Source organism: Giraffa tippelskirchi, chromosome 3 (assembly GCF_054371585.1).
Source record: "Giraffa tippelskirchi isolate mGirTip1 chromosome 3, T2T-mGirTip1v1.2.pri, whole genome shotgun sequence".
Classification (NCBI taxonomy): domain Eukaryota; kingdom Metazoa; phylum Chordata; class Mammalia; order Artiodactyla; family Giraffidae; genus Giraffa; species Giraffa tippelskirchi.
The window spans coordinates 60,723,115-60,747,147 of NC_137277.1; the positions used below are offsets into that span (position 1 = coordinate 60,723,115).

At 39.3% G+C, this 24,033-nt stretch overlaps 1 pseudogene; it reads right to left on the bottom strand.

The window, feature by feature from the left end:
- Window positions 1–9: 9 nt before the first annotated feature.
- On the bottom strand, window positions 10–22,580 carry LOC145540429 (islet cell autoantigen 1-like protein; annotated as a pseudogene).
- Window positions 22,581–24,033: the final 1,453 nt, after the last annotated feature.

Here is a 24,033-nt window from a genome sequence, read left to right on the forward strand (position 1 = left end):
CAGTAGTTTCTAGTATTTTCCACATATTATATGATCTGGGTTTGAAAGTGGATCCAAGTCTGTGAATAGATTGAACTAGGCTGACATGTCTTGGTTATAACTGTTGGGAGCTGAATTCGACTGATTATTAATATGATGGCAGATAGTGTAAGTAAATAACTTATATTTTGTTATTTAGTTTGGTGTAAAAGAAAATGCAGTTTGGCATTGTTGAAATTTGATTTTGGAATACATCCTTAAATAAATATGATTATGTTAAACAACATTTTAATGTGCATTTCTTACTTTATATTTTTTGCTTATGACATTACTTGCTGTTCATTTTATATTTATGTTAGACAAGGGAAGTAAAGTTAGACAAAAAGTAAATTCAAATTCGAGCGATTTTTTTATTCAAATTCAAAATGGATCATAAAGCAGCAATGGGAACTAACATCAACAAACCATTTGGTCCAGGAATTGCTAACAAACGTACAGTGTAATGGTGGCTCAAGAAGGTTTGCAAAGTACATGAGAACCTTGAAATGAGGAGCTCAGTGGCCAGCCTTCAGAAGTTGACAACGACCAGTTGAGAGGATCATCAAAGCTTATCCTTTTACAACTACATGAGAAGTTTCTAAAGAACACAGTGCTGACCATTATACAGTCATTCAGCATTTGAGGAAAATTGCAAAGGTGAAAAACCTCTATAAGTCATGCCTCATGAGCCGACCACAAATCAAAAAAAAAAAAAATTGTCATTTTGAAGTGCTGTCTTCTCTTATTCTATGCAATAACAACAAACTATTGGATTATGATGTGCAATGAAAAGCAGATTTTATGTGACAACCAGTGATGACCAACTCAGTGGTTGGACTGAGAAGAAGCTCCAAAAAACTTCCCAAGGCCAAACGTGCACACACATACACAAAAAAAGGTCCTGATCACTGTTTGGTGGCCTGCTGCTGGTATGATCCACTACAGCTTTCTGAATCCTGGTAAAACGATTATATCTGAGAAGTATGCTCAGTAAATGAATGAAATGCACCGAAAATTGCAACAACTACTGGCTCCATTGGTCAACAGGACCTAATTCTCCATAACAATGCCCAACAAAATGTCACACAACCAACGCTTCAAAAGTTTAACAAATTGGGCTATGGAGAGCTGCCTTATCTGCCATATTCACCTGACCTCCCATCAATCAACTACCACGTCATCAAGCATCTTGACAACTTTTTCCAGGGAAAATGCTTCCACAACCAGTAGGAGGCCTAAAATGCTTTTTAAGAGTTCATCAAACTCTAAAGGGTGAATTTTCATGCTACATGAATCAAACAATCTTAATTCTCATTAGCAAAAATGTGTTGATTGTAATAGTTCCTATTTTGATTAATAAAGATGTGTTTGAGCCTAGTGATAATGATTTATTTTTTTTTAATAAATTTATTTATTTTAGTTGGGGGCTAATTACTTTACAATATTGTAATAGTTTTTGCCATACATTGACATGAATCAGCCATGGGTTTACATGTGTTCCCCTTCCTGGACCCCCCACCCAACTCCCTCCTCATCCCATCCCTCTGGGTCATCCCATTGCCCCGGCCCTGAGCATTTGTCTCATGCATCGAACATGGAATGGTGTTCTGTTTCACATATGATAATATACATGTTTCAGTGCTATTCTCCCAGAACGTCCCACCCTCACCTTCTCCCTCAGAGTCCATAAGACTGTTCTATGCATCTGTGTCTCTTATTCTGTCTCGCATATAGGGTTATCGTTACCATCTTTCAAATTCCATATATATGCATTAGTATACTGTATTGATGTTTTTCTTTCTGGCTTACTTCACTCTGTATAATGGGCTCCAGTTTCATCCATCTCAGTAGAACCAATTCAAATGTATTTTTTTAATGGCTGAGTAATATTCCATTGTGTATATGTACCACAGCTTCCTTATCCATTCGTCTGCTGATGGACATCTAGGTTGCTTCCATGTCCTGGCTATTATAAACAGTGCTGATGAACATTGGGGTACACGCGTCTCTTTCAATTCTGGTTTCCTCGGTGTGTATGCCCAGCAGTGAGATTGCTGGGTCATACGGCAGTTCTATTCTAAGGAATCTCCACACTGTTCTCCATAGTGGCTGTACTAGTTTGCATTCCCACCAACAGTGTAAGAGGGTTCCCTTTTCTCCACACCCTCTCCAGCATTTATTGCTTGTAGACTTTTGGATAGCAGCCATTCTGACTGGTGTGAAATGGTACCTCATTGTGGTTTTGATTTGCATGTCTCTGAGAATGAGTGATGTTGAGCATCTTTTCATGTGTTTGTGAGCCATCTGTATGTCTTCTTTGTAGAAATGTCTGTTTAGTTCTTTGGCCCATTTTTTGATCGGGTCGTTTATTTTTCTGGAATTCAGCTGCAGATGTTGCTTGTATATTTTTGAGATTAATTGTTTGTCTGTTGCTTCGTTTGCTATTATTTTCTCCCATTCTGAAGGCTGTCTTTTCACCTTGCTTATAGTTTCCTTTGTTGAGCAAAAGCTTTTAATTTTAATTAGGTCCCATTTGTTTGTATTTACTTTTATTGCCAATATTCTGGGAGGTGGGTCATGGAGGATCCTGCTGTGATTTATGTCGGAGAGTGTTTTGCCTATGTTTTCCTCTAGGAGTTTTACAGTTTCTGGTCTTACATTTAGATCTTTAATCCGTTTTGAGTTTATTTTTGTGTACAGTGTTAGGAAGTGTTCTAGTTTCATTCTTTTACAAGTGGTTGACCAGTTTTCCCAGCACCACTTGTTAAAGAGATTGTCTTTTCTCCATTGTATATTCTTGCCCCCTTTGTCAAAGATAAGGTGTCCATAGGTGCGTGGGTTTATCTCTGGGCTTTCTATTTTGTTCCATTGATCTATATTTCTATCTTTGTGCCAGTACCATACTGTCTTGATGACTGTGGCTTTGTAGTAGAGCCTGAAGTCAGGCAGGTTGATTCCTCCAGTTCCATTCTTCTTCCTCAAGATTGCTTTGGCTATTCGAGGTTTCTTATATTTCCATACAAATTGTGAGATGATTTGTTCTGGTTCTGTGAAAAATACCATTGGTAGCTTGATAGGGGTTGCATTGAATCTATAGATTGTTTTGGGTAGTATACTCATTTTCACTATATTAATTCTTCCAATCCATGAACACGGTATATTTCTCCATCTGTTTGTGTCCTCTTTGATTTCTTTCATCAGTGTTTTATAGTTTTCTATATATAAGTCGTTTGTTTCTTTAGGTAGATATATTCCTAAGTATTTTCTTCTTTTTGTTGCAATGGTGAATGGTATTGTTTCCTTCATTTCTCTTTCTGTTTTCTCATTATTGGAGTATAGGAATGCAAGGGATTTCTGTGTGTTAATTTTATATCCTGCCACTTTACTATATTCATTGATTAGCTCTTGTAATTTTCTAGTAGAGTCTTTAGGGTTTTCTATGTAGAGGATCATGTCATCTGCAAACAGTGAGAGTTTTACTTCTTCTTTTCCTATCTGTATTCCTTTTATTTCTTTTTCCGCTCTGATTGCTGTGGCCAAAACTTCCAAAACTATGTTGAATAGTAGTGGTGACAGTGGGCATCCTTGCCTTGTTCCTGACTTTAGGGGAAATGCTTTCAATTTTTCACCATTGAGGATAATGTTCGCTGTGGGTTTGTCATATATAGCTTTTATTATATTGAGGTATGTTCTTTCTATTCCTGCTTTCTGGAGGGTTTTTATCATAAATGGATGCTGAATTTTGTCAAAGGCTTTTTCTGCATCTATTGAGATAACCATATGGTTTTTATCTTTCAATTTGTTAATGTGGTGTATTACATTGATTGATTTGCGGATGTTAAAGAAACCTTGCATTCCTGGGATAAAGCCCACTCGGTCATGATGTATAATCTTTTTTAATAGGATGTTGGATTCTGTTTGCTAGAATTTTATTAAGGATTTTTGCATCTATGTTCATCAGTGATATTGGCCTGTAGTTTTCTTTTTTTGTGACATCTTTGTCTGGTTTTGGAATTAGGGTGATGGTGGCCTCATAGAATGAGTTTGGAAGTTTACCATCTTCTGTAATTTTCTGGAAGAGTTTGAGTAGGATAGATGTTAGCTCTTCTCCAAATTTTTGGTAGAATTCCGCTGTGAAGCCGTCTGGTCCTGGGCTTTTGTTTGCTGGAAGATTTCTGATTACAGTTTCGATTTCTGTGCTTGTGATAAGTCTGTTAAGATCTTCTATTTCTTCCTGGTTCAGTTTTGGAAAGTTATACTTTTCTAAGAATTTGTCCATTTCTTCCAATTTGTCCATTTTATTGGCATATAGTTGTTGGTAGTACTCTCTTATGATCCTTTGTATTTCTGTGGAGTCTGTTGTGATCTCTCCATTTTCATTTCTAATTTTGTTGATCTGATTCTTCTCCCTTTGTTTCCTGATGAGTCTGGCTAATGGCTTGTCAATTTTGTTTATCTTCTCGAAAAACCAGCTTTTAGTTTTGTTGATTTTTGCTATGGTCTCTTTTGTTTCTTTTGCATTTATTTCTGCCCTAATTTTTTTTTTTTATAAATTTATTTATTTTAGTTGGGGGCTAATTACTTTACAATATTGTAATAGTTTTTGCCATACATTGACATGAATCAGCCATGGGTTTACATGTGTTCCCCTTCCTGGACCCCCCACCCAACTCTCTCCCCATCCCATCCCTCTGGGTCATCCCATTGCCCCGGCCCTGAGCCCTTGTCTCATGCATCGAACATGGAATGGTGTTCTGTTTCACATATGATAATATACATGTTTCAATGCTATTCTCCCAGAACGTCCCACCCTCACCTTCTCCCTCAGAGTCCATAAAATTATTCTATGCATCTATGTCTCTTATTCTGTCTCGCATATAGGGTTATCGTTACCATCTTTCAAATTCCATATATATGCATTAGTATACTGTATTGGTGTTTTTCTTTCTGGCTTACATCACTCTGTATAATGGGCTCCAGTTTCATCCATCTCAGTAGAACCGATTCAAATGTATTTTTTTTAATGGCTGAGTAATATTCCATTGTGTATATGTACCACAGCTTCCTTATCCATTCGTCTGCTGATGGACATCTAGGTTGCTTCCATGTCCTGGCTATTATAAACAGTGCTGCGATGAACACTGGGGTACACGCGTCTCTTTCAATTCTGGTTTCCTCGGTGTATATGCCCAGCAGTGGGATTGCTGGGTCATATGGCAGTTCTATTCCCAGTTTTTTAAGGAATCTCCACACTGTTCTCCATAGTGGCTGTACTAGTTTGCATTCCCACCAACAGTGTAAGAGGGTTCCCTTTTCTCCACACCCTCTCCAGTATTTATTGCTTGTAGACTTTTGGATAGCAGCCATTCTGACTGGTGTGAAATGATACCTCATTGTGGTTGAAATCCCTTGCATTCCTATACTCCAATAATGAGAAAACAGAAAGAGAAATTAAGGAAACAATACCATTCACCATTGCAACAAAAAGAAGAAAATACTTAGGAATATATCTACCTAAAGATACAAAAGACTTATATATAGAAAACTATAAAACACTGATGAAAGAAATCAAAGAGGACACAAACAGATGGAGAACTATACTGTGTTCATGGATTGGAAGAATTAATATAGTGAAAATGAGTACACTACCCAAAGCAATCTATTGATTCAATGCAATCCCTATCAAGCTACCAATGGTATTTTTCACAGAACTAGAACAAATCATCTCACAATTTGTATGGAAATATAAGAAACCTCGAATAGCCAAAGCAATCTTGAGGAAGAAGAATGGAACTGGAGGAATCAACCTGCCTGACTTCAGGCTCTACTACAAAGCCACAGTCATCAAGACAGTATGGTACTGGCACAAAGATAGAAATATAGATCAATGGAACAAAATAGAAAGCCCAGAGATAAACCCACGCACATATGGACACCTTATCTTCAACAAAGGAGGCAAGAATATACAATGGAGAAAAGACAATCTCTTTAACAAGTGGTGCTGGGAAAACTGGTCAACCACTTGTAAAAGAATGAAACTAGAACACTTCCTAACACCGTACACAAAAATAAACTCAAAATGGATTAAAGATCTAAACGTAAGACCAGAAACTGTAAAACTCCTAGAGGAAAACATAGGCAAAACACTCTCCGACATAAATCACAGCAGGATCCTCCATGACCCACCTCCCAGAATATTGGAAATAAAAGCAAAAATAAACAAATGGGACCTAATTAAAATTAAAAGCTTTTGCACAACAAAGGAAACTATAAGCAAGGTGAAAAGACAGCCTTCAGAATGGGAGAAAATAATAGCAAATGAAGCAACAAACAATTAATCTCAAAAATATACAAGCAACTTCTGCAGCTGAATTCCAGAAAAATAAACGACCCAATCAAAAAATGGGCCAAAGAACTAAACAGACATTTCTCCAAAGAATACATACAGATGGCTAACAAACACATGAAAAGATGCTCAACATCACTCATTAGAGAAATGCAAATCCGCCCTAATTTTTAAGATTTCTTTCCTTCTACTGACCCTGGGGTTCTTCATTTCTTCCTTCTCTAGTTGCTTTAGGTGTAGAGTTAGTTGATTTATTTGATTTTTTTCTTGTTTCTTGATGTACGCCTGTATTGCTATGAACCTTCCCCTTAGCATTGCTTTTACAGTGTCCCATAGGTTTTGGGTTGCGTGTTTTCATTTTCATTCATTTCTATGCATAATTTGATTTCTTTTTTGATTTCTTCTGTGATTTGTTGGTTATTCAGAAGCGTGTTGTTTAGCCTCCATATGTTGGAATTTTTAATAGTTTTTTTCCTGTAATTGAGGTCTAATCTTACTGCATTGTAGTCAGAGATGACTGGGATGATTTCAATTTTTTTGAATTTACCAAGGCTAGATTTATGGCCCAGGATGTGATCTACCCTGGAGAAAGTTCCGTGTGCACTTGAGAAAAAGGTAAAATTGATTGTTTTGGGGTGGAAAGTCCTGTAAATATCAATTAAATCTAATTTGTCTATTGTATCATTTAAAGTTTGTGTTTCCTTGTTAATTTTCTGTTTAGTTGATCTATCCATATGTGTGAGTGGAGTATTAAAGTCTCCCACTATTATTGTGTTATTGTTAATTTCCCCTTTCATACTTGTTAGTATTTGCCTTATATATTGTGGTGCTCCTATGTTGGGTGCATATATATTTATGATTGTTACGTCTTCTTCTTGGATTGATCCTTTGATCTTTATGTAGTGTCCTTCTTTGTCCCTTTTCACAGCCTTTATTTTAAAATCTATTTTATCTGAAATGAGTATTGTGACTCCTGATTTCTTTTGGTCTCCGTTTGCATGAAATATGTTTTTCCATCCCTTCACTTTCAGCCTGTGTGTGTCCCTAGTTTTGAGGTGGGTCTCTTGTAGACAGCATATATAGGGGTCTTGTTCTTGTATCCATTCAGCAAGCCTTTGTCTTTTGGTTGGGGCGTTCAACCCATTTACATTTAAGGTAATTATTGATAAGTATGATCCCGTTGCCATTTACTTTGTTGTTTTGAGTTCGTGTTGAAACATCCTTTCTGTGTTTCCTGTTTAGAGAAGATCCTTTAGCATTTGTTGGAGAGCTGGTTTGGTGGTGCTGAATTCCCTCAGCTCTTGCTTGTCTGTAAAGCTTTTGAATTCTCCTTCATATCTGAATGAGATCCTTGCTGGGTACAGTAATCTGGGTTGTAGATTATTCGCTTTCATTACTTTAAGTATGTCCTGCCATTCCCTTCTAGCCTGAAGGGTTTCTATTGAAAGATCAGCTGTTATCCTTATGGGGATCCCCTTGTGTGTTATTTGTTGTTTTTCCCTTGCTGCTTTTAATATTTGTTCTTTGTGTTTGATCTTTGTTAATTTGATTAATATGTGTCTTGGGGTGTTTTGCCTTGGGTTTATCCTGTTTGGAACTCTCTGGGTTTCTTGGACTTCTGTGACTATTTCCTTCCTCATTTTAGGGAAATTTTCAACTATTATCTCCTCGAGTATTTTTTCATGGCCTTTCCTTTTATCTTCTTCTTCTGGGACTCCTATGATTCGAATGTTGGGGCGTTTCATATTGTCCCAGAGGTCCCTGAGGTTTTCCTCATTTCTTTTGATTCTTTTTTCTTTTTTCCTCTCTGATTCGTTTATTTTCATCATTCTATCTTCTACCTCACTTATCCTATCTTCTGCCTCCGTTATTCTACTGTTGGTTCCCTCCAGAGTGTCTTTTATCTCCTTTATTTCATTATTCATTATATATTGACTCCTTTTTATTTCTTCTAGGTCCTTGATAAACATTTCTTGCATCTTCCCAATCCTTGTCTCCAGGCTATTTATCTGTAACTCCATTTTGCTTTCAAGATTTTGGATCATTTTTATTATCATTATTCTAAATTCTTTTTAAGATAGATTCCCTATCTCCTCCTCTTTTGTTTGGTTTGGTGGGCATTTCTCATTTTCCTTTACTTTCTGAGTATTTCTATGCCTTTTCATCTTGTTTAGATTGCTGTGTTAGGCGTGGACTTTCTGTATTCTGGTAGTTTGAAGTTCCTCTTTATTGTGGAGGTTCCTCACTGTGGGTGGGGTTGGGCAGGTGGCTTGTCAAGGCTTCCTGGTTGGGGGAGCTTGTGTCGGTGTTCTGGTGGGTGGAGCTGGATTTCTGCTCTCTAGAGTGCAATGGAGTGACTAGTACTGAGTTTTGAGATGTCTATGAATTTGGTGTGCCTCTGGGCAGCCTGTATATTGATGCTCAGGGCTATGTTCCTGCATTGCTGGAGAATTTGCATCATATGTCTTGCTCTGGAACTTATTGGCTCTTGGGTGGAGCTTGGTTTCAGTGTATATGTGGAGGCTATTGGATGGTCTCTTATTAATTAATGTTTCCCCTGGCTTTCAGTCTTATTCTTGCAGTAGCCTCAAGACTTCTCCATCCATACAGCATCAATAATAAAACTTTTAGGTTAATGGTGAAAAGATTCTCCACAGTGAGGGATACCCAGAAAGGTTCACTGAGTTACATGGAGAGATGAGGTGGGGGGGAGGGGGGTTGAGGTGACCAGGAGGGGAAGAGGGGAATTCAAATGTGGAGAGAGCAATCTAGCCAGTAAGCACTTCCTTCTGTGCTTTCCACAGTCTGGAACCCCTTAGAGTGTTTCAGAGAGATACATACAGAGGGGGGAGGAAGGTAATAGAGGTGAGCATGAATAGAAAGGGAGGAATCAAGAGGGGAGAGAGAAATCTGGGCAGTATTCTGTTCCTAAAGTGTTCTCCGGTACCCAGAACACCCTCAGAGATTCACCGAATTGGGTTGAGAAGAGAAGGAGGAGGATGGGAGATAGAGTTTCCCTGGGGAGAAGAGAGAGCATCAATAGGGGGAGAGAGTAATCAGGCCAGTGATCACACTCCTGAGTAACAATGGGTCCTAAAGATTGGGTTCTTAAATGTACAAAATTGATATCAAATATGTAAAACAAAGATTAAAAATCTAGAGTAGAGGTTAGACTCTTATAAAACTTACAATATAAAAAAAAGAAAAAAAAAGGAAACAGTGCAAAAAGAAAAAAAAACAGTAAAACAGTAAAAAAAAAGAAACAGTAAAAAAAGTAAAACAGGAAAAAAACAGTAAAACAAGAAAACACGAAATGTATAAGATATATGTATGCAGTTTGCTTTAAAAATAGGGTGTTTTTTTTTTGCAAGTTAATAGTGGGTTATGAAAATGAAAGTTAAAGGTGTAATAGATGACTTGAAGAAAAAGGAAAGAAGAGAAAAAAAAATTAAAAAAAAAAATAATAGTAAAAAAATATATATCCCGGACTTTCTCTGGAGCTGTTGTGAGCAGTGTGGGGTCTTCTCAGTTTCAGATAGATCCTTGTTCCTGCTTATACTTTTCAAAATCTATAGGCCCCTTTCAATGCAGTTGGTATTAACTGCAGGGATTTTAATCTGTTGGCCTGTCACTTCCAAGGCGCTTCCCTCTGTTTATTTGGCTTCTGTTTGGAGGTCTCTTCGGTATCTAATTTCCACCCTGCAACAAAGGGGTGGAAGTGGTCTCTTTAGGTTCGCTTGTTCAGTCGTGCTGTGGGGAGGGAGGAACACTGCAAACCTGGCGTGTGTGTGGTGAGCTCGCAGTGTCTCAGCCGCACTGGGTTCGCCCCCGCTCACGGCGTGTGTGCTTTCCCCGTCTACCCTGCTCAGGCTTCAGGTTACTCGGCCAGGGAGTGGGCCGGGGAGTGGGCCCTGAGATGCGTGCACTTCCCAGGTCTAAGCCGCTCAGGTTCAGGTTCCCGGTTACTCCACAAAGGCGCAGACTCAGTTTCGCCCACGGCTTGTGCCGTTCCCGGTCGGAGCTGCTCTGGCGGCCGCGAGTTTGGCGAGCGCACTCTCCCCTGTTGGGCGGTGCGGCTTATCACCTCCCTGGTCCCCGCCTCGGTTTACGGGCGCGCCCGGCTCCGGTGTGCTTTGTGTCGGTTCTGGGGAGCTGGTCTCTGGCTGTGACCCTCCCGGCGGCTGTCAACCCTCCGAGATCTCAGGCAGTCTTTGCTTAGAAACTGGGAGCCTGTTTGCAGTTTGGTAGGGGGTGCCCTCTCTGGGGCCGAGTTTGCCCCTTTCCGGCTCTGGCTGGCCCCGCCTTCTTGCTGTGTCCCGTGGGGGATGGGGCGGTCCGCAGCCAGCTAGCTCTCCTCTGGTATCCCTCAGTCCTTTGTTCTGTGAGAGGGCGGGCAGTGCCTTAGAGTTGGGCTTTTCGCGGGATAGTTCTCTCTCTCTGGCTGTCCCACAGTTTAGGTTACTATCTCACGTTAGCTCCCTCAGATTGCCCTCAGGGCACTCGGGCCCAGTCCTTACCCTAAGCAGTGCCGCCGGCTCCTCTCCGTTCAGCCCCCACTTGCTGGTGGCGGATGCGAGCGTCTGGGGTTCTTTGCTGGGAGTTGCTTTAGGCACGTAATCTGTGGGTTTTATTTATTTTTTCTCTCAGTTATGTTGCCCTCCGAGATAAGAAATCTTCCCCCAAACCCGCCGGTGAGAGGGTTTCCTGGTGCTTGGAAATTTCTCCTCTTTTACGACTCCCTCCCCGGGACGGGTCTCCATCCCTAACTCTTTTGTCTCTCTTTTTATCTTTTATAATTTCTCCTACCTCTTTTGAAGATAATGCGCTGTCTTTGTGGATGTCTGATGTCCTCTGCCAGCGTTCAGAAGTAGTTTTGTGAAGTTTGCTCAGCGTTCAGATGTTCTTTCGATAAATTTGTGGAGGAGAGAGTGGTCTCCCCGTCCTATTCCTCCGCCATCTTAGCCCCGCCTCCCAGTGATAATGATTTAAAATTCACAGACCAAAACTACAATTATTTTTTCACCAGCCCACATAATTTATTTGGCCTCTGTGAAAGCACTAGCTCCTTATCAATGTGTGAAACACAAAGTTCTAATTCCTCCTTGGGAAGCCCAGTTATTGAAAGCTTCAGCAGTGTGAAGTCCAAGATCAAAGATTTGTGAATCCTGAGGAGTGAGCAAGAAGCTTAGATCCTCCAGAAGGCTCCTGGAATGGCTTGGGCCTCCCAAAGACAACTTGTCATTCCTGGGGAAATTCACTAGTACTCCAACAACCAGGATTTAAGAGATTCGTTAGAAATGAGAACTCCTTCTCAAAATCATCTTCCAATGAATCCACTGGTAAATCTTCTGCAACATTTTCAGAGTTAGAAAATGGAGGTGCTCCTAATTCTCTTATTTGAGAATGCTTTTCCTTACGCCTTTCAGTTGCAGATTCACTTCCCAAGCTCACTTCCTCATCTGACAAAACCAACGTATTGAGGTTTTCAGGGAAATAACTGTGTTCTGTTGCTTTTTTCTTGTGGTCTCTAGTAAGCTTGATTGGAGTATCTTGTAGTTCTCGAGAGCTACAAAATCAGATGGCTGAAATCCTATACAGAACTCATGGATTTGGGACATCATTCGTGCTATTTCTTGGAGCCGTGATGCGCCGGTACTCTGCCGCCTCTGGTTGAGACAGGCTGTGCAGAGGTAGTTCCCAGCCAGATGCCCTGCCGCTGAGCGCTAGGCCTGCACTGTTGCAGGGATGCTTCAGCAGCCAGTGGCCCTCCGCGCCAGTGCATGGAGGTGTTGGACTATGACTATGGGAGGTGGGGAGGTGGGAGATTTCCTCTTTATTTCTTTAACTTACATTATTGGCCTGGCTGGGCTCTCCAATATAATGCTGAAGAGAACTGTGATTCTTTCGGGGGAATCTTTTTTTTTTTTTTAATTTAATTCTGACTTTGCTGAGGAATTCTGTCACGAATGTGCATTAATTTGTATCAATATTTTTTCCATAATTACTGAAAAGACCGTATACTTTTCTTCTTTAGTCTTAATGTGATCAATTACACTGATTGGCAAATGTTAAGCCAGTCTTGTATTTGTAGGATAAAACCATTTAGTCATGATGATGCACTTCAGATTTGATTTAATATTTTATTGAGTATTTTTGCACCTTCACCAAGAGACATCTGAAGGGTGCTTTACTGTCCATTCTATAGTTTGAACTCACAAAATGAATTAAAAATAGTTTGCTTCTTTTCTGGGACATTCCTTCTTGAAATATTTGGTAGAATTCACCAGGGGAGCCATCCGGGCTTGGGATTTTCTTTGTGGAGAGGTTGTTAACTACAAAGTCAATTTCTCAATAAGATAGGAATATATTCAGGTTGTCTAAATCTTCCTCAGCGATTTTGATAGTTTATATCTTTCACAGAATTTGTCCAGTTCATCAAAGATGTCAAGTTTATCAATATAAAATTTTTATTGTTATTCTTTTAGTGTCTGTAGTTATGTTCCTTACTCATTATACATTTAATTTGTGCTTTCCTTTTGTTCCTCATCAATTTGTCTGAAATTCTATCAATTATGTAATTTTTTTTAAAGCAGTATGGTTTTATTTTTTTCTGATTCTCTTTCATTGATTCATTTTCCTTTAAAATCTTCCTTTCTTCTGCTTATTTTTACATCATATTAATTTTCTTTTTCCAGTTTCTTAAAGTGAAAGTTTGGAGCAATCTTTGATTGGATACCATTCTTCTTGGATAGTATAAGAATTGGATGGCATAAATTCTCTTGAAACATTATTTTAACTATATCCAAGAAATTTTTATACATTACGTTTTCATTTTCAATCAGTTCAAAATATTTTTAATTCTCCTCGTATATGTATGTGTGTGTGCCTGTTTTGTCATATCAGCTATTTAAAAGTGCTGCTGCTGCTGCTAAGTCGCTTCAGTCCTGTCCGACTCTGTGCAAGCCCATAGACAACAGCCCACCAGGCTCCCCCGTCCTTGGGATTCTCCAGGCAAGAACACTGGAGTGGGTTGCCATTTCCTTCTCCAATGTATGAAAGGAAAAGTGAAAGTGAAGTCGCTCAGTCATGTCAGACTCTTAGTGACCCCATGGGCTGCAGCCCACCAGGCTCCTCCATACATGGGATTTTCCAGGCAAGAGTACTGGAGTGGGTTGCCATTGCCTTCTCCATTTAAAAGTGAGTTATTCAGATTTTCAAATATTTAAGATCTTTGCAAGTATATTTCTGTTACTCATTCTTATCTTAATTCTTCTATAATCAAAGAATGTAATGCCTATCATTTTTGCTGTTTATAATTACTGATTTTTTTTTTTTATGGCCCAGAAGATGATCTATTTTTGTCAACGTCTTACTTGTACTTGGCAAGGATGTTTTTCTTTTGGGTCTGTTTTTGGATGGTGTCTGTTTTGGGGTAGTGTCTGTCTGTTTTTGAGTAGTGTTCTATTATTCAAGTCAATTAAGCTGGTTGAAAATGTTATTTAAATCATCTATATTCTTATTAATATTCTGTTTTATTAATTGTTGAGAGATGTTCAGATTTCCAACCAAAGTTATGAATTTTCAGTTTTTCCTTTCAGTTTACTAATTTTTGGTCCATGAACTTTAAAATTCTCTTATTAGGTGCATACACATTTAGAATTACTATATCTTCTACTAGCCACTTCTTCATCATAAAATAATATTTTTATTCCATGCACTATCTCTTTTGTCTAAAATCTTTGTCTGATATTAATATGGGCACTCTATTTTTTATGTTAGTGTTACCAAAATACTTTTTTGCATATATTTATCTTTAAATTGCCTGTGTCTTTTTACTTAAACTGTGTTTCCTATAGACAGCATGTAGTTTGATCGTGATTATTTTTACTCTGTCTCATAATCTGTGCCATTAACTGAAATGTCAAAGTTCATTTCGTTGGATTTAAATATACGATCCAGCAATTCTTTTTCTATTTGTCTCATCTTTTTTTATGCTTTTCATTTTTATTGTGATTTTCAATTGATATTTCTTTTATATCTTTACAGATGAATAACAGCATAATCTGAGTATAATAATAAGTTTGTTTCCTCCTTGTTTATAACTTGCTTTTATTTTCTAATGTTATTTCATTGCCTGATAGTTTTAAAATATACCTAGTAATATTGATGGTGGTAGGTATTTATGTTTTAACTTCTAGAATAAAAATAGCAGACAGATATATAGCAGTTACTGTATGTCAGACAGTGTTCTACATATTTTATATGGGATTGCTCATTTAATCTCTCAACTTTGTGAGATAGTTATTGTTATTATTCTTAGGAGATGAAACTGACACAAAAAGATGAAGAAACTTGTCTAAGATCACACAGCTAGTAAGTGGCAAAACTGAATTCAGTTTTAGGTGGTCTAGTCCCAAGTCCTTTGCTTTTAAGTAGTAACGCAACCACTCTGTAAGGAAATGGTCAGCCTACCGTACGATTGTGCTCATTTCACATGCTCACAAGGTAATGATCAAAATCCTTCAAGCTAGGCTTTAACAGTACATGAACTGAGGACTTCCAGATGTACAAGCAGGATTTAGAAAAGGCAGAGGAACCAGAGATCAAATTGCCAACATCTGTTGGATCTTAGAAAAAGCAAGAGAATTCCAGGAACACATGTGCTTCTGCTTCATTAACTATGCTAAAACCTTTGACTGTGTAGATCACAACAAGCTGTGGAGAATTCTTCAAGAGATGGGAATACCAGACCACCTTATCTGCCTCCTGCAAAACTTGTATGCAGGTCAAGAAGCAACAGTTACAACTGGATATGGAACAACAGACTGGTTCCAAATTGGGAAAAGAGTATATCAAGATATAGTGTCACCTTGCTTATTTAACTTATATGCAGAGTACATTATGTGAGATGCTAGGCTGGAAGACTCATAAGCTCTAATCAAAATAGCTGGAGAAATATCAACAACCTCAGATACGCAGATGATACCACTTCAATGGCAGAAAGTGAAGAAGAGCTAAAGAGCCTCTTGATGAAGGTAAAAGAGGAAAGTTGGCTTAAAACTCACCATTCAAAAAGCTAAGATCATGGCGTCTAATGGCAAATAGATGGGGAAACAATGAAATTAGTAGCAAATTTTATTTTGGGTGTCTCCAAAATCACTGCAGATGGTGACTGCAACCATGGAATTAAAAGACACTTGCTCCTTGGAAGAAAAGCTATAACCAATGTAGACAGCATAATACAAAGAAGAGACATCACTATGCCAGCAAAGGTCCATATAATCAAACTGTGATTTTTCCAGTAATCATGTATAGATGTGAGAGTTGGGCCGTAAAGAAAGCTGAGCACCAAAGAATTGCTGCTTTCAAACTATGGTGCTGAAGAAGACTTCTGAGAGTATTTTGGACAGCTGGGAAATCAAACCTGTCAATCCTAAAGGAAGTCAAACCTGAATATTCATTGGAAGGACTGTTGCTGAAGCTGAGGCTCCAACACTTTGGCTACCTGATGAGAAGAGCTGACTCATTGGAAAAGACCCTGATGCTAGGAACGATTGAGGGCAAGAGGAGAAGAGGATGACAGATGATGAAATGGTTGGATGGCATCACAGACTCGATAGACATAAGGTTGGGCAAACTCTGGGAGATAGTGAGGGACAGGGAAGCTTGCCTTGCTGCAGTCTATGCTGTCACAGATTCAGACAGGACTTAGCAAGTAAATAGCAACATATAAAGAAAATTTCTAGTAATCCTTCATTAAGCATAGTATTGACCATATGCAGATTTTCTTCTCTTTAAGTTATGAAAGTATCTCTATATTTCTCTGTTACTTATAAATAAATGATGAATTAAGGTATTATCCTCAATTTTGCATTGAACTGAATACTCTCAAATTCCCTCTTATTAACATGTTAAAACACATTGAATTTGCTTCACCCCTACTATTTTTTTTTTTAATCCATAAGTGTATTTTTTCAAGCTTCTGCACAAACCAGGATTGGCTCTTCATAATTTTCCCTGTCATAAAATAAACGAAAAAAGTCTCATCTGAAGATAATTTAGCAGTGAGCAAACAAGGAACATGTTGCTTGTTCTTACTCCCCTCTGCTGTAGCAGGGGTCCCAGTAGAGTCTTGACTAAATTTCTTGTCTGACTTCTAGTTAATTTCTATACATTGAGAAAGGATAAGAATACTTGTCAGATTCAGATTTATGGCACCCAATGTAGGGCAGTTGTCCTCTTCCAGGGAGAGGATCTGGGCACCTCCAAGACCACTGAATGCAGTTTCCCTGTGTGTGACAAGTGGCTACCTGAACTTCTTGTTTCAGTATCACTGCATTTGAAAAGTGCCATCCTAGCTCCTGGGAGCCACATTACCCTCATTCAGGCAATGCTCTCCCTCAATTTTCCTTTTCCCTCTCTTACTATCTCTCTACTTCTCCTCTCTGTGTCCTCTCCTACTTCTGTCCTATCCTTCTGAGCTAATGCAGGTACATCATCACTCCTTTCAGCTTGTGAGACCATGCTTCCTCTGATGAGCAGTGTCTCACCTTAAGGAATGATAAGCAGAGGTGGGAGAGGCTTACCTGACAACAAGGAGACTCTGGTCCCTTAGGCTTTTCCTGATGACAGATTTATAAGAGTGATAGAAATTTAACCTCGTGTCATGTAATGGCTAGAAGTCCTATCATCCTAGTACTCTCGTCTTTTTTCCTTGCTATCTCTTTCTCTTTTTTAGTCTTTTCTCCCCCTCCCCCCCTCTCTTGATCCTTATACATGTACTCCCATTCCATTTATCCTGAAAACTTCTTGTTTGTGTCCTTAAGTTTTTGCCATTGGTATCTTTGTTTTGTGTAGTTTTGTCTGTCCAACCTCTCCTGCAAATCTCTACAAAAATTGTGGGCATGGTGGAGTCTTTAAACATTAAAATACAAACACAGCCCACATTGCCTGAGACTCCAACCTTGGATTACTTGGTGGAACTTTAAAGAACAAAAAGTAAAGAAAGGAGCTTGCATTTATCCCTCTTCCACTTTTGCAATTCAACTGGTTCTGCCTAAGTTCAAGGAGCTTGCATCTGTCTCCTCTGCCTTTACAAGATATTATTCAGCTTGAGCTCTCAGGAACTAACTGATTAATCACTTATTCTCAGACTTCCAGGAGGAGAAAAGACCATTTTAAATTAAGTAGGAAAGCTATGAAATCTGTTGTTTAGTATGTTTATGTAAAAATTTACTTGTAAATGAACTGTATTTATTTAATTGTCGCAAAGGAAACTGAGTGCTTATATATATTCTCAGAAATGTAAAGGAGGGTTACCAGATACATTTTGGGTTCATGTGATCTAGGAAATACTCCATACTGAATTATTCCTGGTATTAAAGAGAGCTTAAGTTCATGGGTTTAATTAATACAGATCTGTCTTTAAAGTTATTAACATTAAGTGTAATACTTTTATTGTACCTAGAGTTACTGAAAGTCATTAAGTGCATGTTTGTTTTTTTGTAACATTTGTCAACACAGAAGATAAGCTGATGTGATCAAATTTTTAAACACATGTAACTGGGATAGGAAATTTTTGGTAAGCTGTGGGAATAATTACATTTTAGAAGTATCCATCTAAAATAATACCTCCAAGTTTTGGTAAATTAAAACTAAATTAAGTTTTAATTGATAAGAATTCATTGAATATACAGGCCATTTCAAATAAGATAAAATATTGGAATTTAAATTGCTAAATAGGTCTAAACTTACCTACTTTGTCTTCTTGTGAAGGAGAAACTAAAGCTGCTTGGTGTCACCTTGATATGTCCTCTACCAATCTGTAGAGTGTTAATGTAAAAAAAATATTAATAGTTGCATAAGGAAAGTAAGGTGTGTGTTTTCAGAAAAGAAGATATGAGGAATGCAAATATATTTTGTTAAAGGAAAAAGGGTAATTTTGTTTGAGAGCTGGGTATTTCTCAATGGAACAAATAAATGACAAAGTATGGCTACAGAAAGTTGCAGAAGCTTATGGAAAGGGAATGTTGAGAAAAGAATATGATATGGTATCAGGGTTTTCTAAAGCTGAATTAAATTTAATTAGATAAATGGATTTTATTAAGAGTAGGTTGATGCAAGACGGGATTTGGTTTCTCTCATAAAAGAACAAAGTTTTCCTGGAATACTCCTTTTGTTATTATATTGTGTGAGTTTCTCTTCCTTTCAGTAAACTATATTTACTTTTGAAACCTTTTTTTCTTTTTCCATATTTGCTCAAAGAATTATTGTTTCACAGCAACTTATGATTCTATCTGACTGGGTGTTTTAAAACATTCTGAGACTTTTGACAGACTTCCCAAATATAAAATTCTAACTAAATTTTTTTTTTTAACCTCAAGTTAGCTTTGGGTTGCTTCAGAGGGCTCCTGGATCATGAGATCCTAAACTAATAGGGTTCAAATTGCAAGGGAAACATTGTCCAAACTAGCTGTCACCTGTGTCAAACGGAATCATCAGACTCACCCCAATTTTATGGTAGTTGCCAAACAGCAGGAAAGGGTTTGCATTCTTCTGTTTTCTAGTCTTTCACTTTACTCATGTCCAAAAAAGGTCACCTGCAGAAATTCTCCCACCTCTAGGCCTTCATGTCCTGACCCCTGTGGCATTTTCCATTCTGTCAAACTCCATTCCCTCCGTTTTGCACCAACAGGAGTTCCTTTTTTCCCTCTAGGACCCCCTTCATCTTAGGCCTTGGTAACCCATACCCTGTTACAGACTATCTATCAGGCTGGCCATTTCCAAGCAGCCAACATCCTAGGCTTTATAGATGCTCAATCTTGAGGAATATATGCCAACATAGAGAAAATTTTTATAGGATATAAGCTTTGTAGACAATATATCCCTCTCAAGAAGAGCCTTGGAAGTGCACTGGCACTGGTTCAAATGTCCCCTATCAGGGATCCCTCGTGTGAGGGACTGTGTTGACCAGAGATATCTGGTTAGGGATTGATGGGAAAGTAGAGGATGCTCAAAATCCCACTGGGTAAGAAGGGAATTCAGAAAACACTGATTCCTTTCTGACAAAAGTCCCATAGTAAATGTCTCTGGTACACTGGGCTTCATTTCAAGGAGAGTTGTCAGTTGCAGGTTGCTCTACGTGGGAGGATCCTCTTCTATTCCAGAAGAAACACTTCTGGAATGTATCCTTAAAAACTGGAAATTAAAAAAATGATTAGATAAAAAGGGAAAAATTTAAATTCTACAACACGGCCAGACCTTTATGTAAGTTGGGGGAATTGGAGAATTGCCTGAAAATAGGTCTTCAAATTACAAAACCATCTTGCAAGTGGATCTTTTCTGTCACAAGATGGGAAAATGAATTGATGTTCCCTACGTTCATGCCTTCACGATCCTTTGAATAAACTGCTCTATGTGGCTCCGGTAGAACAGCCTGTGGCATTAGAAAACAATGATCTCATTTTCAGTTCAGTTCAGTTCAGTCGCTCAGTCGTGTCCGACTCTTTGCGACCCCATGAATTGCAGCACGCCAGGCCTCCCTGTCCATCACCAACTCCGGGAGTTTACCCAAACCCATGTCCATCGAGTTGGTGATACCATCCAACCATCTCATCCTCTGTCGTCCACTTCTCCTCCTGCCCCCAATCCTTCCCAGCATTAGGGTCTTTTCCAATGAGTCAACTCTTCGCATGAGGTGGCCAAAGTATTGGAGTTTCAGCTTCGATCTCATTTTAATGTTCCTTAATTTTCAGGGAGGAAACTAAGTCTCCACTGTTTCTCCAGAGCTACCTGCTTCTCTAGAGCCACCTACTTCTCCAGATACCTCTGACCAATCTCAAGCTCCACCTCCTTATATCCCATTACCCCAGAAGAGACAGACTAGTCCTTCCAAACTAAGTCACAGTGGAACTTCCTATCACCCAGGATCAGGAAAAATATACCCTCCTAGGGAAGTGGCAAATGATGAAGGGACAATCAGAGTACATGTGTCCTTTTCTTTAACTAAATTAACCCCTTGCAAACAGAGACTGGACCAGTTTTTTGAAGATCCTAGTAAGTTTGTTGAAAGGTTTTAGGTCTTAACTCTGGCCTTTAGCTTACTTGAAAGGATGCCCAAATAGTCCTATATACTTGCTGTATCCCTGAGGAAAAATAGAGAATTTGGACTGTAACCCAGGGGCAGGCTGACCAGCTTGCCAGGAACCAACCTGAACATTTTGTCATGGGTGGAGACAATGTCCCAAATCAGGAGACCCATTGGAATTATAATTCCCAGGAGGGAACAGAAGCCAGGAAGCATATGATCCAATGTGTATTAGAAGGAATGATAAAGTGTATTTAAAAAGCCAGATAACTATGAAAGGGTTAAAGGAGTGACCCAGGAGTAAAAAGAAAATCCAAAGATGGCTTGTGGATGCTTTTCAAAAATTTACTAACATCTAACCTACCACTCTCAAGGATCATTCCCTGCTAGGATAGCATTTTATCAGTCAGTCTTCCCCTGATATTACAAGGAAACTCCAAAAGTTACAGTTAGGGCCATAAACCCTGAGACCTCAACACCTAGAGGTGATCTTTGGGGTATGTAATAATTGAGATCAAATTGAGGAGAAAGAGAGAAACCAGTGTGAAAATAGTCAGGCCAGAGCTCAAGCTAAACTGATGGCCATAGCTGTCAGTTAGGCCTTGCAACCTCAGAACAACCCAAAGTGGGGAAGGCAGTTTAACTATCTACCTGAAAGTAAAACCAGCAAAGGGGAAAGGAATCAAATGCAAATCAACAGGCCATTGGGCCCAAAAGTGCCAAAAAGAGCATTCCCTGGACCAGTCACCAAACACAGGTCATGAAAAGTGATACTGCACCAGTCTCAAAGGGGAAGGGGGACTTCTGCTCTGGAGATGGCCATGCTGGATGACTGAAGCAGCCCAGGGATTCTGGCAGCTCCCCTAAATGAGATGATTATCTCCATTCAGGGGCCATTGATGGTCCTTGATGTGGCAGATAATGAAATAAATTTTTTGATCTATACAGGAGCCATTACTTTGCCCTGATCTCTCACACTGGGTCACTTTCATCCAAAAACTCTACTGTGACTGGAGTTATGGAAAGTCTCACACTCATTATCACTCCCTTGGTCTCTCATTTGCCAATTTGAACACCATTTGATTTCACATGCCTTTTTTCTTGTGCCTGAGTGTCCTACTACATCACTGGGGAGAGATCTTGGCTCCCTTGGAGCCATATTACAATTATGACATCCCAAGCAGTCCCTTTTCTTGATTCTGACTAGGACAAAACAGTTGGAAGAATAAGGGCGTATTCCAAGCCTTGTTCTTCACAAATTATACTCTGCAGTTTGGGATGAAAAAGTCCCTGTGAAGGCTATAAATACCCAATCTGTAAAAATTAGCCTTAAGTCGGAAGTCGCTTATCTTAACAAAAGTCAGTACCCCACAAAGGTCAAAGCAAAAAGGGTTTTCAACCTCTCATAGATAAATTCTTAGAACATGGCCTCAGTGCCCTGTCAGTCTCTATTCAATACCCCTATTCTGCTAGTTAAGGCAAATTGGGAATATCAAATAGTACAAGATCTTAGAGCAGTAAATAATGCAGTGGTCCTTACACATCCCCTGGTAGTCAATCCTTATATCAGTCCAGATTCCTGGAAATGACAAATGACTTACCGTGCTTAACCTCAAGGATGCCTTCCTTTGCATCCCAATACATCCTTCATTCTAGCTATCCATTTGCCTTCAAGTGGGCTAATCCCCACTTGGGCCAAATGAAACAATATATATGGACAGTATTGCCTTGGGGGTTTCAGGATGCACTTGCTTGCCCAGGCCCTAGAAAAAGAACTAAGGAAAAGAAGGAGTTATTCCATAAAATGTAGGTGATGTATTAATATGTAGTCCCACCATTGAAGGGCTTCCCAAGTGGCTCGGTGGTAAAGAATTCACCAGCCAATGCAGGAAACATGGGTTTGATCCCTGGGTTGGGAAGATCCCTTGGAGGAGGAAATGGTAACTGTGGGAAGAGAGCAATTTGGCCAAGACGGTGTGTCTCTTGCCCCACAGCCTCTCATTGTTTCCCCACATCTTGTAAATAATGTTTATGTAACAGCTGAGATCAATTATAGCACGGCGCCGGTACGTCATGAGCTACTGCTTTGTCACGAGGTACTCGCTTGGTCATGAGGTACTCGCTGGTCATCAGCTGTTTTGTGCTGAATGCCTATAGGAGCATCACTACAAAAACACTGGCTGCTGCTACACTGGGGCTACACTGGAGCAACATCATGATTATGTTATACAAGGTTATGCTATGGCTATATTATGCCTATGCTATGGCTGCTGTGTCAGCCAGTGTAGAGGCTGTGCTATGGCTGCTGTGCCAGTCATGAGAGGATAAACCTGTCTGCAGATCCTATGGCTCTTTAAATCTCCTTCTAGCCTCTTAGCTCATGCCTTGCCTACCCTGTGTTTAGCATACAGTGCAGACAGTGTGAACAGTTAGACAATTGGCATCATGAACAGAATGAAGCGCAATACAGCAACTCACTCCAGTATTCCTGCCTGGGCAATCCTAAGGACAGAGGAGCCTAGTGGGCTACAATCCATGGGGTTGTCAATGGTCAGATACCACTGAGCACCCACCTTGGAGGCCTCGGATTAGAATACCCTTAATTTCCTTGGAGTCTGGGGTTACAATACCTCCCAGAAAGAAGCACAGATCTCAAAGCAACAAGTTAAATATCTGAGATATATTATAAATTCTGAAAGCAGACCATTATCTCCTTATAGAAAACAAGCTATATTAAGCCTAAGCACCAAAAAGACAAAAAAAAAAAAAAAATACAACTTTGTACTTTCTTGTTCATGACAAGGTTTTGCAGAATTTGGATTTCAGGATTCAAACTAATTGTTAAGCCTCTATATGAAGCTACTAAAGACCCAGATACAGAACAATACTTTGAACTGGGAAACCAGAAAAGGCTTTTGATAACATCAAACAGGCCCTCATCAGAGCTCTTATTCTGGGTCTCCCCTATTAAAAAAAAAAATTACCTCGTACTTAGCTGAAAAACCTTGAACAGCCCTGGGGGTCCTTGTACAAAAGCTAGGAGAAGTTCTTCAGAATATGGACTCGTTTTCCAAACCAGATTCCATGGTTTGAGTTTGATCTGGCTGCCTCCAGGCAGTAACTCCCAATACTTTCTTAGTGGAACAAGATAACAAGCTTACTTTGGGAGAGCCACTGGAAGCCCAGAACCCTCATCAAGTACAAGAGATTCTAGGGATTAAAGGCCACCACTAGCTAACTGGAGGCTTCCCCACTAAGTACCAGACTTTGCTCCCTGACTCCCAAGAAGTAACACTCAAAACTTGCCATGCCAACCTATACTAATGCCAACGGAGGGCTCAGAATTAACACATTCCTGCCTTGAAACACTTGACCAGATTTATGCTTGTATGCCTAATCTAACAGACCAGGCCATAGAAAACCCTAAAGAATAATGCCTTACTTATGGCAGTAATTTCATTAAAAATGGAGGTAGGAGAGCAGGGAATGCTATTCTGAATGTTCATAGTGTTATGCAAGCAAAATCTTTGCCATAAAACTCTTCAGCTCGGAAGGCTGTGCTAATAGCCCTAACTCAAGCCTT